Source organism: Pteronotus mesoamericanus, unplaced genomic scaffold, assembly GCF_021234165.1.
Source record: "Pteronotus mesoamericanus isolate MK-2021 breed Mesoamerican mustached bat unplaced genomic scaffold, CSHL_Meso_final scaffold_651, whole genome shotgun sequence".
In the NCBI taxonomy this organism is placed as follows: Eukaryota; Metazoa; Chordata; class Mammalia; order Chiroptera; family Mormoopidae; genus Pteronotus; species Pteronotus mesoamericanus.
The window spans coordinates 42060008-42077723 of NW_026555325.1; the positions used below are offsets into that span (position 1 = coordinate 42060008).

General features: G+C 38.5%; 1 pseudogene; it reads left to right on the plus strand.

Moving 5' to 3' along the window:
* Positions 1–484: 484 nt before the first annotated feature.
* On the plus strand, positions 485–16108 carry LOC129061916 (40S ribosomal protein S8-like; annotated as a pseudogene).
* The last annotated feature ends 1608 nt before the right edge of the window (positions 16109–17716 follow it).

The following is a 17716-nucleotide window of genomic DNA, read 5'->3' on the forward strand; positions in this document are numbered from 1 at the left end:
CATATCTCACCATTATCTAAACCTAGATGTTGCAAATACAACATCTAGGCAGATATATGCCAGGCAGATAATATAAATGAGTGAAGTGGGCTGATTGTAAATGAATAGGGAGTCATCTGTCTCCTGCATATACATGTTTTTCTACAGTAGATATTGCTAGATATGGCTATGTCTGAAGATCTTGAACTTTATTAGCTATGACCAAATTGTTCTCTGAAGTACTTTAGCAGTTTTGACTCCCAAAAACAATGTTTAGAAATTCCATAACATTTACATTTTTAAAATTAAAACATTGATATCAAGCAAATACGATGAAGTGTATTAAATCAAGTGGTGGGTTGGGTAGATATGTGTCTATTTTCTTATTTTATTTGTTTTTTGTATGTTTGAAATATTTTATAATGGTAAAAAGTTAAAAGAGATAAAAAAGGGATAAATAAAAACACATAAAGAGGCATTCTCTCTTTCTAGCTGGCACCACGCCATGGGCGTCTCTTGGGGCAACTGGCACAAGCACAGCAAGACCGGGAGCAAGAGAAAGCCCTACCACATGAAGCAAAAATATGAGCTGGGGTGCCTTGCTGCCTATACTAAGGTCGACCCCTGACCTATACACACAGTTTGTGTGAGGGGAGGCAAAAAGAAGTACCGAGCCTTGAGGCTGGACGTGGGCAACTTCTCCTGGGGCTCAGAGTGTTTTACATGCAAAACAAGGATTATTGATGTTGTCAATGATGCATTCAACAATGAACTGGTCTGGACCAAGACCCTAGTAAAGAACTGCGTCATGCTCATTGATAGCACACCATACTGACAGTGGTACAAATCCCACTGTGCACTCTTCCTGGGTCTCAAGAAGGGGGCCAAGCTGACTCCTGCAGAGGAAGAGATCTTAAAGAAAAAATGATCAAAGAAATTCAGAAGAAATAGGATGAAAGGAAAAAGAATGCCTAAATCAGCAGTCTTCTAGAGGAGCAGTTTCAACAGGGCAAGCTTCTTGCATGCATCAGTTCAGGACCAGAGGAGTGTGGCCTGGCAGATGGCTGTGTGCCAGAGGGCAAGGAGCAGGCGTTCTGTCTGAGGAAAATTAAGGCCTGGGAAGACAAATATATCATCTTCCCTCCTTTCTTTAAAGCTCATGTTAAAAAAAAAAACAACACTCATGTAGTAAAAGTGTTTATTCTCAGAAAAACAAAATGAAACAAAACAAAAACACAAAAAGATTTAGGGACTGTGGCAAGCTGGAGAGCATGACCTGCCCAATGTGGGCAGTCTCTGCTTGGCTCCGGGTAACGCTGCCATGCATTATGGTATTGTGAAACTGCTGAATATTTATGAAAAGCCTGAAATTCAAATTTTTATGTGAAAATTTAAACAATGAATAAACCAAATGAAACACATTTATTTCCAAGATTTGCCTGGTGGGCCACCGGTTTTGATCCTTTTTCCTAAGCCTTCTGAGGATCTCACTGGCCACACTCCCTTCCCCTGCCACTAAGCAAAGTTTGTGATAAATAACCTTTTTCACAGAGTCTGCCTTTCCTGTACCTGGCAAAGGCAAGCATGAAGTGCATTTCTGAGCTCTTTAACATCTAGTCTAAAAAGCAATAATCATTCTTGGCACGATTTTTTTTAAAACTCAGAACCTATAAATAGACTTAATAACTTTTTGTTGTCCATAGAATAAAACCCAAACATTGCCAAACATTTAAGCCATGGTTTACTTTTCTTACCTTTTTATTTTTGGACTACTCTTTATATTTGTTCAGACCAAACTGAACTTGTTATTTTCTAGAGGGGTATAACAGAAATTTAAATCAAGTGCTCTGGAATTAAACTGACCTGGAATTGTAACCAGGTTTCCTCATTATTTACTGCATGAACTTGGGCAAGATTTCCTCTATCTGATCCTTACTTTCTTTATTGGAAAATGAAGACGATCATATTATTCACATAACATTTTTGTTATGAAGATTAAGTGAGACTGTATATATACATATGTCTTAAGAACAATGCCTGGTGAACAATAAGCATTCTATAAATGTTAGCTCTTAGCATCTGTAAAGTCAGGATAAAAACATCATACTCTGATGGTGGAATTAGCATTTGTAAGGTGCTGAATGAAGTGCGAGGCACAGATTGTACTTATAGTTCCTATTTTCTGTGCTTTCCTACTTACCTGTACTAACGCTAGTCCTTCTGATTTAAGGTCTTTTTTCAGTCTTTGCATGTTCACATTCTACTCATTTTCAAATGTCATTTCAAATGTCATCTTCTTCAAAGAGTGGTCATCCACTCATTCAGAAAATATTTATTGAGAATCATCTTCTGAACCCATATCATTTTATCTTGGCACTTTCGCTTTTATATGTGTAATATATTGATTTTATAAAATAAAAATGTCAGTTTTCATAAGGCAGGATATATTTTTATTCACCCTTATAATTCCCACCCTATTTAACACAGGGATGAACACATAGTAGGCAGTAATTTTTTTTCCCCAAAAGAGAAATAAACTTTTATGGAAATTCTTCTCTTCTGACTAGCGAATCTAATAACTGTGTCAGATGTGCTTCCATCAAAACACAGGAATTCAAAGTCCTGACTATTACGTTCATTGAGAAATGATGCCTCTAATTTATTATTATTGTTTTTTTGCTATCTGCCCACAAAGGTGATTGACATGATCAAGCAACCTGGATGACTTAGGAGGCTGGGTACTTGTCTCATTAAAATTGATAGAGTATTTTGCTGTAAACATCTTACTCATGCAAGAAACCAGAGTTACTATTTTAAAAAATGGCTTCCAAATCAGCAAGAGAGTAATATATTTAATACTTCCCAATTTGTTTATTTATTTATGGCTTAAAACAATGAATATTTATTATCACATGGATTCTGTGGGTCAGAATTTGGAAGTAGCTTTGTTGGGGGTCAAGTTCAGGGTTTCCCAGGTAGGTGCTGGCTGGAGCTGTAGTCATGCAAAGGCTTGCCTGGGAGTGGAAGGCCCACTTTTAAGATGATTCACCCCCATGGCCACAGGCAGGAAGCCTCATGGCAGCTCTCTTCCCACTTCTGGAGGCTCGAAGTTCAAAGTTAGAGTGTCAGCAGGGCTATGCTCTCTCTGAGAGCTCTTTCCTTGCCTCTCCCTGGCTTCTAGTAGCTGCCAGCAACCCTTGGCATTCCTTGGCTCACAAGTGCGCCCCTCCGGTCTGCCTCCATCTGAACTTCCCAAATTATTTAAATTGTTTCCTAACTCATTGACAAAGTAGAACATAATTTATCCTATTCATTAGAAATTTTCTTGGTCCCAGGAAGGTTTTGTTGACACCTCTATCTTTAATTAGTTGTGTGAGCTTGAACAAGTCATTTTGCTCAAGATCTGACTTCTCATATGGGAAGGGACAATTCATTAATTTGACTATTAACTGATTTCCTCATACTATCCTAGCCTGTGAAGAATAAATGCTATGATTGGTAGCTCAATTTTACCTCTTCTACTTTTTCCAAAAGAGTTCTTTCTTTCTTTCTTTTTTAACCATTTGGAAAAGACTATGAGCAAGGAAAATGTAAATAAAGGAAAGTCAGGTTCCTGTCTGATAGGAAGATAATTATTTTGGGGGGTATTTTATAAAAAACATGGTTCTGGATCAGTTGTGGGGCGTCAGAAAGTAGGTAAGGAGAACAGGAATTAGAATAAACAAGGCTGTGGTTTGCATGTTAATGGTAGAACAAAATGTTAATGTCACATCTTGTCTTGGAGTTGCAGGAGAGGTCAAAAAACTGACAGCATTGTTGGGGACTCTCACGTTCTAAGGTGAAGTGCTTGAGAACCTACGTGGCACTTGTAAATGGTGTGGCCCAAAATGGATTTTCTTAGCAATAGTCTATCACACATTCATATATCACATCCACAGAAGAGGTGAAGCTGAAGAGGTTGAGAGGATTTAAAAGAGAGTTCCCAGTGTGTTGGATCATTCTCCTTCCCCGGCCATGTCCCCAGCGAAGGTAATGGGTAGGAGGATGATTCCCTTTTACTTTAAACCCAGTGTAAAGTTTGTCTGTGTCCTTTAGGATGTGAGGGACTCCAAGGTTTAAATCTGACTCATGCCGGAAGGGTCTTGAGGCTAGAAGCTGGAGCTGGCCTTGCACCTTTCTGATTGCTGAAGAATGAGATTCCTAATAGAAGCAAGCTGCACTTCCACCAACACTGGGGCAAAGGTGAGATTTCCTGGGGACAAATCTGGAGCCCATGGACAGTGATAGTCAGAGACTTCTTAAAAACTATCTGATTCAAGAAGACCATTGTGAACCAAAAAGAGAAGGTGAACCTTTTTGTGAGGTAGAGATTTAGTATTTTTTCCTGAAAGATAACTAATTTTCAGCTTCTTTTATTGTCTGTCTTCTAATTGATCTGCAATGTCATTGTTGTCATATAATAAGTTTTCTGATTTGTATAAAAATGAACGTAATCTAACATCATTTATTAATATTCCCTTGATTTTTGAGCTCCTGAAAGACAAGTCAGTGTCTCTGGCAAAGGGTCTGTAGTGAGATAAAAGAAGAAAAATCAATAAAAGCTAATCTTTGTTAAGACGATTAAATGATGAATGACAGCATAATATTTTTGCTAAGTTTTTTGTAACTTATTGTTTACCAAAGTTTATTAATGTTTCCCTAGTGAAAATTATAAAAAGATTTGGGATGTCATAATATTATTTGCCTGGACATATGGACTTCTAAGTTCTGAATCTCAGGAGCATTTAATTCAATCTATTTGAACACGGGTCATTAAATTAAAAAGCTTGGTATTTCTAGATGAAGAATAATTTGAATAAAATTCAAACTGATCACCCATGAATCTCATAATTTCAAATAAACATTTATGGTTTTAAAAAATTAAAAATAAAATAATACATTTCTATGCAGCAGATTTTCCCTGGCACCTGACAGGAAGAACCAGGGGGAAAATAGCTGCTTAAGATTAAAACCTTGCGTGAGGCTTGTTCATGAGAGATACTTCACCTGACTACTCGGCTAGATGTTTGGCAAGCTTCAGAGAGGAAGCTGAACAATTTTTTTTTTCCTTAGGAAGGATTTATTATTATAAAGTTATGCTCCAAATTGGTAGTGTTTAGAGAAGCTGCAAATTCTGGGGCAATATTACCTGTGGTAGTAAGCTGATTAAGATTGTGCTAAATTTTGAAGTACTTCACCTCCTCTGGGTCAACCCCATCTCTCCCATACTTACTAGATCTGCTTGCTGAGTGATCAGATGACAGGTTTCATCTTCTTCCTGTTTTGATGAGATGGAATAAACTTCCTAGAAGGTATTTTGTCTCATTGTTCTCTCTTATCTTTGTCCAGGGACTCTTTTACTACTTCTTTTTAGGCTCTTTTCCCTGTACTTCTTTCACTACAAGGCTCTAAAAGGCTTGCTTTCCTTCTGTATGCCCTCCCAGAAGCCAATGGGAGGCTTAAGATCACTCAGACTTCAAGGGGCTCTTCCTTGAGAATTATACAGGATGTTCAATTGGATATGGACATTGGATAAACAATGAATACTGTTTTAGTATGAGTATTTCCCAAATAGTGCATGGAACATACAGTACAAAAGTTTTCATTTTTTTCACTGAAACTCAAGTTTAACGGGTATCCTATATTTGCTAAACCCATCTAATTCTCCCCATCCCTTCAACCAAGATTCCCAAAAGATACCCACTCAAATCACCTCACCTAAAAGGTGTGAGGCAGCCTGTTCTGCCTTCAGCTTTTCTCATTTTAGAGTCCCTTCACAACACTGCAAAAATAGCCTGATGATGTCTGCCTGTAAATGTGGGGATAGGAGAGAGAAACTATTGTCTTTCATCCTCTCCTGGTCGAACTGATTGAATCTTAGTAAAATTTAATTCTTTTACCACTCTATTGCTTCTTAGATTTCCCTCACAGCCATCCGGTTCTTCCCTTTCCGGTGTTCTACATTGTGTGTCCTAGGCACTCCTGGCCTCTCAGCAACCGTCTTTGGGGAGAAGGCTGAGAGTAGTGTATGGAGTAGGAAGCTGGGCCGACAGAGGCACTGGGCATGCACTGTGAGTAAGGCAGCTATGGAGCCAATGCCACTATGTCTTCCTAAAATTCTGGCTGCTGATATGATTCTGGGGATGGCTCAAAACTCTGTGAACCTTAGATAAAAAAATTCATCCTTCTGATTGCTTCAAATCTGATCACTTCTTCAGTTATGTTAGAATTAATTAAATATCACTGATTTTATTTGGGAGGTGGCCTGGGCTTCTACATCATTTGCAGTGCAAGAAGGGATAAAATAAAGTAGCATATAAAGCAGATTAGCCTGTGAAATAAAAACTGGTTAATTTGAATCTCTGTCAAATGGTAAAATAAAAAACACTAGGGCTAAAACGTTTTTTTTCAGTGATTTGGAGTGGTATTTTCTTCTTCAGAGTAGGGGAAATAAATTTGGTGAGTTTGAAAGTACACAGCCTTAAATAAATAGGCATAATGAAGACATACACAACACAAAAATCTTTTAAAAATATTTAAAAAACAGGAACAAGGTGTTGTTAATAGAGCCTCATGAGAATTATATTTTAATCCATAGAAGTACTCTTCCTTTTTATTTTTCAAACAGTCAAGTGGAGGATTAAAATAAAAGTCTAGTGGGGCTACATAATAGGGCCATTTTAATGTCATTATGTTCTGACATTATCTGGGGAAGTAATTTAAAGTATTTCATTAGTTAAATGCCTTGATGAGATTACAAATCATTTGAGAAGGTGATACATTACAGTAAAAAAAAAAAGCACTGCAAGGTAATTGAGGCAGAATTACTATAACAATGCAAGTTACTTTCACTTGGAAAAACAAGTGTTCCTATCAATAAAATATAGTTCTGATTTCACAATTAAATTTATAATAACTGAAATTATAGTATTAAAAATAATGGTAATATATTTACTTGGCATCAATCAGCCAAATCTTTCAGCATTAAAGTCAAACAGAAATGGGAATAATTGTTAAGAGATATTTAGATCAAAAAGCCTATTGTGTGAGTTAATTATTCAGATGAAATAAAAGAATCAAAGTTAGTCACCACTAGATAGTTTTGGAGAAAGACTGTTCTTTGCAGAACTTCCATGAAAGGGAATGGCTCAATCAGTTGCCTGATAAACTTCAAATAATATCTGAACTTCAGGGATTTATCTAAAGTGGCTTCATATATATTTATGCCCTCCATGAAAAATAAAAATATATTTTATATATATTTATATAAATAAATATATATAAATTTATATGTAAATTTAGATTTATATATAAATATATATAAATTATATATATATATAAAATTTGTCTATCAGGTACTAGCAATCGAACTTGAGTCAACTGAAGAGATGCCAAAATAATTTATAATTGAGTTTGCCCTCTCAAGAAGAAGTGGAATATATTGTTTTATTGTCTCTGGCTGTAACTTGAGGCTTACAGCAGTGTTTTTTAAACTTGAATGTGTCTAACAATCTCTAGGATGCGTGCTGTTTTTCTCAGGAGATTTCCACTTAGTAGATTCATGTTGGGGTTTAAAATATTAACTCTTAACAAATATTTTAGATGATTCTGATGCTTATGGTCCAAATATCATACTTTCAGAGACATTGACTTCTGATTTCAGTTGTTTGCTACTTATACCCTAGAGAGCATAAGACAGGGTGTGGGATCAGAACACATTGAATTCCATTCCAACATGTCCCATTCAATTCAATTTCTTTCTTTCTCTTTTTCTATTGTGTTTTTTTTTCATTACCATTTATCGCCTTTATACCTCCTTCCACCTCTACCAACCCCCCCCCCCACACCCCGGTCCCCGCATTAAATTTCATTAACTTCAACAAATACTCTTTTGGTGACAGACTGAGAATAGGAAATTACCAAAGGGGAGAAACTATGCACTTGTTTTAAAAAAATGCATTTTGCCATTAGGAGTTTGCATACTTTACAATACCTTTATAATAAGGTAAAATAAAAGGAATTAATTTTTTTTGTCCCATGTCATGGGCAATCAGAGAGATGCCTGCCACTTCAAATGTGCCCAGTAAATATTTCTTGAATGTTTAATAAATGAATGACAAAGCAAAGTGAAATTAAATGATGTAAGTATACAAGCAACATTCTGGAGGTGGGTGGAGTAGGGTAGGAGGCCAGTGGTGCAGCTATTGATGTTTTTTAAATAGCTTCATCGCTATAAGTTGCTTCCCTTCAAATACTACCCCTATGTCTCTCACACTGCCTGTAGAAAACAATAATTTTATCAGCTCATAGAATTTTTAGTAAGAATTTTCTGATCTAGGTATGCAAAATGGGTCCTGTAGAATAAGAGCTGTGTCCTCATCTCAGATCTACCAGTGACTAACCCTATGGCAGAGTGTCCTAATTCCTCCATCGTGGTGTGTTGAAAGCACAATACAACCTGCCTGACTCACAGAGATGGTAGCCGATTATTGAGAAGATAACTTAGCACTTGAGAGAAAAAGTGAGATATAAAATTGAGTTCCTCGGTTCACATCATTATTTAGTACATACACTTTTCTTAGAGCAGAAATAATATAGCATTATTGCTTAGGTGGCCCCTTCACTCATTTCCCTCTATGATGTACTTTAGCTACTCAAGACCTTTGCATTATGTTATTTCCTCTTTCTGGGGAGTAACATCTAAATTTCACACTTTTTTTCCTCTTAACAACCCATTGTGTTGAAGAAATTTTTTTAAAAAATGTAGCATTAATAGGGAGCTAAGAAGGTGGAGGAGTGAATGGGAGTCACACTGACCTTCTCCCAAGACCAGACTGGAATTGAGACTAAATAGTGGAGAAATCACCTGGAAAACAATGGAACAATAGAGGGAGAGGAGCCTTGGAGCTGCGGACAGACAGTGGAATCAACTCTTACACATCCCAACAGGTGAGAAGTGCGGTGGAGGCTCAAGACAGGGGGCTGGGTGCCCACGGGCACCAGCACCAGGGGGACATTGAAACAGCCAGTTAGCTCCCCCTGAGAAGAACAGGCTCTGAATCATAAACAGGGACCCCTAGACTAGAACAGCTGAAACCAGGAAAACGCACAGACAAAGCGCAACCCTGGGAAGCTTAGGGGCGCTCTCTGCCAGAGACAGGCGGCTGGGGATGCAAAGAGACATTTAAAGGGCCAACGCAAAAATTGCAGTGGCAGCCGCCCTCCTTGATCTCTGGGTAGAGGCAGCAGCAGGGTGGGCTGGTGCCTGGGAAAAGACTGGTGAGGAAAACTTTGTGAAGAGAACTGAGACAGTGGCTGGTGGAGCCCTGGCAATAACTTACCTCCCACTCTGCAGTTACAATCTCGCTCAGGTATAAGGGAATCAGTTAACCTGCCTTTTGTATGCTCTGCACACAGCTTCTGCATGTGTGAGCTGGAGGGCTAAGTGCAGACTGGCTGGAAGAAATAGAGGATCCCTGGCCAAAGGGGTCACACAGCTGCATTGAGAGCCTTGAGGAGAGACTAGAGACGGAGGCGTTGGGGAAAGAATGGGAGGAGGAACCAGGGAGTCCTGACTCCTTCTCCTTTCCCTAGTCTCCACTGTATGGGAACAGGCCACACACCTAAAGAGCCAAAAGCTGAAAATAGACACACAATAGACAGTCCAAAACCACCCAATGCAGGCGCGCACACTCGCGCCTAGTGGCCGGCGAGGGTTGGCGAGAGTGTGTGTGGACCTGCGTGGGCTGGTGAGGGCTTGCTCATGTTGGCTCTCACGGGGCATGCGAGGGAGCGCACAGATCGGTGAGGACAGGCGAAAACTGACCTGTGCAGGCCCGCGAGTGCAGAGTGGTCCGCAGAAATAGTGGATCCCAGGCCGAAGGGGTCACAGAGCTGCCCAGAGTCCCTGGAGGAGAAACTGGAGACAGGATTAACCAGAGAGTCCTGGAGCTGACTTCCTCCCATTTCCATAGTCTCCATTTGGCGAAGGCAGGCAACACACCCAAAGAGCCAAAAGCAGGGAAAGCACACAATAGAAGACGCTAAACTGACCAGTGCCGGGGTGCCTGACGGCCTGGGAGGCCAGACGAGTATGCAAGGTTGCCAATAAGCCCCCTGGGTGGGGGCAAGCACATGCGAGCCCAGGTGGACGGGGGATCCTGTCTGGCCAGGGAGTGCACTCAAGGAGCCGTGGTGAGAGTGCAGAGGGATCCACAGAAATAGTGGATCATGGCCGAAGGGGTCACAGAGCTGCCCAAAGCAGGAGTCAGACACAGACAATAGACTCCGGGAAAGCTCAAACAAATGACCTAAGGTCATATAGGGTCAACAACTGACATCATCAGAGGCAGGCGCAGAAAGAAAAGTAAAGGGAAAAATAAATAAATAAATAAATTAGAAGACCCACCTACAACCATAGAAGTTTAATCCACAAAGTCAGGAAATCTAGACAGCCCAATTGAAGCAGAAGCAAAAATAAATAAAAAAAATAAGTAAATTACTTAATAGACTCTCAGAAAAATGGCAAGAAAAAGAAGTTCCCCCCAAATGAGTGGAAAAGGGAACTCCCCACAGAGAGAGCTAAATGAAATAGAGGCAAGGGAACTATCAGATACTGAATTCAAAACAATGGTTCTAAGGAAGCTCAATGAGCTCAGCCAGCTCAAAGATAACTATGAGAAACTGCAGAGAAACTATCAGGATCTTACAACAAACTATGTCAACCTGGAAAAGGACATAGAAACTATCAAGAAGACACAAGAAGATATGAAGAATACCATTTCTGAATTGAAGAACACAGTAGAAGGAATCCAAAGCAGGCTGGATGAAGCCGAGGATTGAATCAGTGAGATGGAGGATAAGGTAGAAAAAAGCTCCTAGAAAGAAAAAGAGATGGAAAAAAGACCCAAAAAGAATGAAGAGGCATTTAGGGAAATGCAGGACAACCTGAAACGCAATGATATCCGCGTAATAGGGATACCAGAAGGAGAAGAAGAGGAGCAAGGAATAGAGAACCTCCTCGAAAAAGTAATGATGGAAAATTTCCCTAATTTGAGGAGAGAAAGGGTCTCATGGATCCAGGAGGCACAGAGGACCCCACTCAAGAGGGACCCAAGGAGGTCCACTCCAAGACACATCATCATTAAAATGGCAACTATCAAAGACAAAGAGAGAATCCTCAAGGCAGCAAGAGAGAAGGAGAAAGTAACATACAAGGGGACCCCAATATGGCTAGGAGCTGACTTCTCAACAGAAACACTACAAGCCAGAAGGGAATGGCAACAAATATTCCAAGTCATGAAAAGCAAGGGCCTACAGCCAAGGCTGTTCTACCCAGCTAGGCTCTCAATTAAAATAGAAGGAGAAATACGGAGTTTCCCAGACAAAAGAAGGCTAAAAGAATACATCTCTACCAAAGCAGCACTCCAAGATATACTCAAGGGACTGGTTTAAGAAGATGAAGGAAAAGAGTGAGAAAGAGAAAAACAAAGGTACAAAGAGAAGAAATGAGTAAGTTTCTATCAGTAATAACTCTTAATGTGAATGGACTAAATACCCCTATCAAAAGACACAGGGTAGCTGAATGGATAAGAAAACATGACCCACACATATGCTGTCTACAAGAGACCCACCTCAGAGCAAGAAACCTACACAGATTGAAAGTAAAAGGGTGGAAAAAAATATTCCAAGCAAATGGGCAAGAGAAAAAAGGAGGTGTTGCAATATTTACATCAGACAAAGTAGATTTCAAAACAAAGGCCATAAAAAGAGACCCAGAGGGGCACTTTATAATACTTAAAGGAAGAATCTATCAAGAAGACATAAACATTGTAAACTTATATGCCCCCAATATAAAGTACCTAGGAATTAACTTAACCAAAGAGGTAAAAGACCTGTACGCAGAAAACTGTACAACATTGAAGAAAGAAATTAAGGAAGACACAAATAAATGGAAGCATATACCGTGCTCATGGATTGGAAGAATTAATATCATCAAAATGTCCATACTACCCAAAGCAATTTATAGATTCAACACAATCTCTATTAAGATACCAATGACGTATTTCACAGAAATAGAACAGACATTTCAAAAATTTATATGGAATCATAAACAACCCCGAATAGCCACAGCAATTTTGAGAATGAAAGATAAAGTAGGAAGGATCACAGTACTGGGCATCAAACTATACTACAAAGCCACTATACTCAAAACAGTCTGGTACTGGCACAAGAACAGACCCATAGACCAGTGGGACAGAATAGAAAGTCTAGAAATAAGCCCAAATCTATATGGGCATCTAATATTTGACAAAGGGGGCAGAAGCATGAAATGGAACAATAATAGCCTCTTCAACAAATGGTGTTGGGAGAGCTGGACGGCTACATGCAAAAAATTGAAATTGGATCATCAGCTGACACCATACACAAAAATAAACTCAAGATGGATAAAAGACTTAAATATAAGTCACAACACCATCAAAGTCCTAGAGGAGAACATTGGCAGGAAACTCTCAGATATCCCACGCAGCAAGTTTTTCACTGATATGTCTCCTAAAGCAAGGGACATAAAGGAAAGAATAAACAAGTGGGACCTCATAAAAATAAGAAGCTTCTGCATGGCTAAAGAAAACATCAGCAAAATGAAAAGGGAGCCAACCATTTGGGAAAATATATTTGCTAATGATACATCAGATAGAAGTTTGATCTCCAAGATATATAAAGAACTCACTCGACTCCACTTCAAGAAGACAAACGATCCAATCAAAAAATGGGCAAAGGACCTGGGCAGACACTTTTGCAAGGAGGAGATACAGAGGGCCCAGAGACATTTGAAAGGATGCTCGGCATCACTAGCCATCAGAGCAATGCAGATCAAAACCACCATGAGGTACCACCTCACACCAGTCAGAATGGCCATCATAAACAGATCAACAAACAACAGGTGGTGGCGAGGCTGTGGAGAAAAGGGAACCCTAGTCCACTGTTGGTGGGAATGCAGACTGGTGCAGCCACTGTGGAAAGCAGTGTGGAATTTCCTCAAAAAGCTGACAATGGAACTGCCTTTTGATCCAGTGATTTCCCTGCTGGGACTCTACCCTAAGAATACCAAAATGCCAATACAAAAGAACCTATGCACCCCAACGTTCATAGCAGCACAATTTACAATAGCCAAGTGTTGGAAGCAACCTAAATGCCCATCAGTAGATGACTGGACCAAAAAGTGATGGTACATATACACAATGGAATACTACGCAGCAGAAGGAAAAAAAGAACTACTAAAGTTCGCGACAGCATGGATGGAACTTGAGAGCATCATGCTAAGCGAAATAAGCCAGGGGGTGAAAGACAAATACCATATGATCTCACCTAAAAGTGGAATCTAACCAACAATACAAAGATGCAAGGAAAATAAGACCAGCAACACTGAAAGGAAAAGAAACCAACAGAGACAAGAGGGAAGGAGGGAGGGGTGTGGGGGAAAAGGAAGGGAAGGGGAAAGTCAAGGACCATATAGCAAGGACTCATGGACAAAACCAAAGGGGAAGAGTTGAAGGAGGGAGGGAGGGGGCAAGGGAAAGTGGTGGGGGGAAGGCAGAGACAAATGTATTTGAAAAAATAAATAAATTAAAAAAAAACAGTAGCAAATACCCTTCCATAAAAAAATAAATGTAGCATTAATAAATAAACCTATTATATAAAGGTTTTAATGGATAATTATACTTTAGTAGGCTATTTTACTTATATGTTTACATTTTAACAGGGTTGTATTCATAGAAATGATTCTAATTTTAGAAATTTCTGGTAATCTGTAAGATGATAGAAATAGATTTTTATAGGTAGAACTCTTTCATAGTCTGAAATTATATAATTTATTTATTCATTTAAATATGTATGTAAATAACTCTTTTCTAGGCTCCCTTTTAGGAGCTGAGGGTAGAGCTATGAGTAAGACACACCAGTTCTGGGTCCCATAGTGCTTACATTCAATAAATAAAGAAGTACCGGTAAGTAAGCAAAATATCAGTCAGCAATAAATATTCTGCAGGATCAAAGCAGAGTAGTGTGATAAAGAATGACAGGGTGCTTATTTTAGGCTGGATGGTCAGGAAAATCTCTCTGAAAAGCTGACATTTAAACTGAGATTTGAATGACAAGATGGAGTCCACCAGGTGAAGATCAAAGTGAAGAGGATCTCAAGAAGAGGATTCTAGCACCATAGTCCTAAGGCAGGAATGAGATTGTTGGGCAAGTTGAGGAAACAGCAAAGTTGAAGCGGAGAAATGGAGAGGTAATGAGGGCCCAATAATGCAAAGCTTTGTAAACTGGGTGAGAAGTTTGGATTTTACTTTAAGTACAGTGAAAAGCCATTGGAGATTTTTAAACAGGTGAATATTTTAAGAAGTCCATTTTGGCTACTGTGGGGAAATCAGCCCGGAGATGAAGCTGGGATACACATGGCAGGGCTACTGAACTTTTTGGGTGAAAGATGATCGTGGCTTTAGTAGAATGAAAAAAAAATGGTTGGAGTTACTGTATGGTCATTTGGCAATAGAGCTAATAAAGCTTGTTTATGAATTAAATGTGGGAGTTGATGGAATGAGAAAACCTACAATGAGCCTCAATATGATACTGTATTCTTCTAGTCATAATTAAGGTAACTTTGGGCATAATTTAAATTATCTTTGGTGATCTTGGTTACTCCTTTGTTAAGCAAGTTATTTTTCCACCTAAACCCTGTATTAATCTGCTCATGTTGCTATAACAAAATACCATATACTGGATGGCTTAAACAACAAAGATTTCTTTCTTGAATTTATTGAGGTTGGAAAATTTAAGATCAAGGTGCTGGCTGTTTTGGTTTTGGTGAGAGCCCTCTCCCTGGCTTATAGATGGCCACCTTCTCTTTTATCTTAGTCTCACAAATCTACAAATACCATCATGAGTGCCCCAACCTCATAACCTCATCTAACTCGAACTACCTCCCAAAGGCCCCAACTCCAAATACCAACACATTGGAGGTTAGGGCTTCAAAATATGAAATTTGGGGAGAATACAATTCAGGACATAGCTGGAACCATAAAGATAATCAAAACTAGGTTTGTCCTAGTCAAATGAGAACTCCTGACCAGTTATTCTTGGTAAAATACTAGCAAAGATTATACTAGAGTATATACACAAGATTGTTCTGCTTATTATTTTACATCTTATCCAAGGTTATTAAATCAGATAAATTACCTCTGAGAACTCTCCAATCTGAGGTTCAGGATTTCATGAAATTTCTTTCATCTCTAGAAACATAGTTATATTTATAAATTTTTGACATTCAAATTTAACACTGTGAACATTTTGAACAATTAGGGAAAGAGGAGAAAATAGTCACTGGATATTATTTGAACCCCATTGTTTATGAAATCTGCTTTTGTTGTTTTGCATAACTCTCCCAGAATTTATGAAAGGCTGCGTGAAATAGCCCTAACTTCTGAAACCTTTTCTAACCTAAAATAGTCAGAAACAGTGAAGGTCAGATAAAGACCCCACAGCCCGATTTCCCCCTCTGTATCTGCCAAATCTTCAGCTGATAATAGATGACTGTGTAGTAGCACAGGCTTCTAATGCTTTCCTCTCACTACCATCAGGAAAAAAGATTAGCTGAGATCGGTTAACTGGAGATGAAAGTCAGAACAGAGTGATGAAAAAGATGGTCGAAAAGAAGGAACCAAATTTCAACTGGGTATGTTCGAAATAGTAGTCAGTTGACAAGCACCGTTTTATATTTAAGGAGGTTTCCAGAAACTGGTAATGACAGTATTCGTAATTTTTAGACCAAATATCTTAATTTCAACATAGTATTTATTTATTCAGCTAGATGGTTGAGATTAATATGTTTAGAGAGTAGTCAAAGATTCACACATTAGTCACAAATTGTCAGTTTTCTACTTCTGGCCTTCTTCAGTACTCAGCTGTTTTGCAGACCTCTCTTCCTTCTCCTGTTCCATCAGGCTTGGCCTGCTTCCGAGCCCTGTACCGGCAGGAAATGGCGCAGAGCAATGCAGAGATTCTTTTGGCAATTGTCCAAGTTAACCTTTGACCTTACACTTAAGGAGAAAATGAAATTTCCTTGTCCCAGCACCTGGAATTACAGTGTGCAAATATTTCATAGAACGGAGTGTAGTCGGAAGACTGGCTGGGAAGAAATTGTTCAGAGAACTGATTGGAAAGCTAGGAAAAAGAAAATAGGTAAGAGAAACTGAAAGTGACTCTCTGGCCTAAAAAACAAAAAGAGACGGAATGAAAGTGGAACTCCCATTCTCTTCCCACTGTTCCCAACTAGGGGGCGCTGTGGATGATCCACTGAAAGAGCAGAGTAGCTGAGACACAAAACCTGAAAGGCAGCAGCAACACAAAAGATGACACTTAACAGAACCATGCCCTCTCTTCAGCAAGCCCAAACAAGGCCAGGATCCTGGGGAGAAAGAAAAGACGAAGTTGTCTGTTTGTTATTCCAGATTCTGATATATGTATAGTTTGTTTCAGCTACCCTTATTAACACTTTTGAGTTTCAAAAGTACTTAAAAGATATTTCTGTTGAATATGAATACCATTTGTCTTAGTGTAACATGTAATGAATATTCCTAGTTATAAAACATGTTGAATTCAGTGTTTCCTAAGATTCCATCCTCGGCCATTTGCTCCATGCATGTTGCCTACATGACATTTGTCCATGACTTCAATTGTTACTTATTTTTTTTGTTCAGAGAAGTCAATAATATTTATTATTCTGCTTTACTGAGGTATAGTTAACAAATAAATTGTAAATATATTTAAAGTGCATAGTGTAATGATTTGATATACTTACCATCGTGAATGGACTTCCCCATTTAATTAACACATCAATCACCTCACAAATTTACCTTTTTTTAATGAAAACATTGACGTTTCACTCCTTTTTTTTTTCAAATTTGAATTATACTCATATATACTTTAGATTCTGAGACCTTATTCATTTTATTTATTTATTTATTTATTTATTTATTTATATCTCAGGGTATTAAGATTCTGGGTAGATTTTATCTTATTTTATTTTTTGATTATCTTGTTTTTTCTATAGTTTCTTGTTTTCCTTTTTTTCATGTATTTTTATTACTATTTAACCCCTTGTACCCTATTCCATTTCCACCCACCCCTTCTTTGCCTACCCTTCTGCCCCTGACATCCACCATTGTACTCTGTTTCTGTAAGTCTGACTTTTTTTTTTGGATCTTACATGGAAGTGGAATTGGCCATGCAGTGTTTGTCTTCCTCTGTCTGTTTTTTTCATTTAGTGTAATGCCTTCCAGTTTCATCAGTATTGCTGCAAATGACAAGATTTCCTTCTATTTTACTGTTGAACAATATTCCATTGTTTATATATACCACATTTTCTGATCCATTTATCCATTGACAGACACATAGGTTGTTTTTGTTTCTTGAATATTGTTAAAAATCTTCAATGAACAGAAGAGAGCAGACACCTAGTTGAGATTCTGATTTTATATCATTTGTATATATACCAGAAGTGGGATTACTGGATCATGCAGTTGTTCTATTTTTAACTTCTTTATGAGACTACATACTGTTTCCCATATTGGCTGTACCAGTTTACATTACCCCCAACAGTGTACAAAGTTTCTCTTTTTCCACAACTTGCCATCATGTT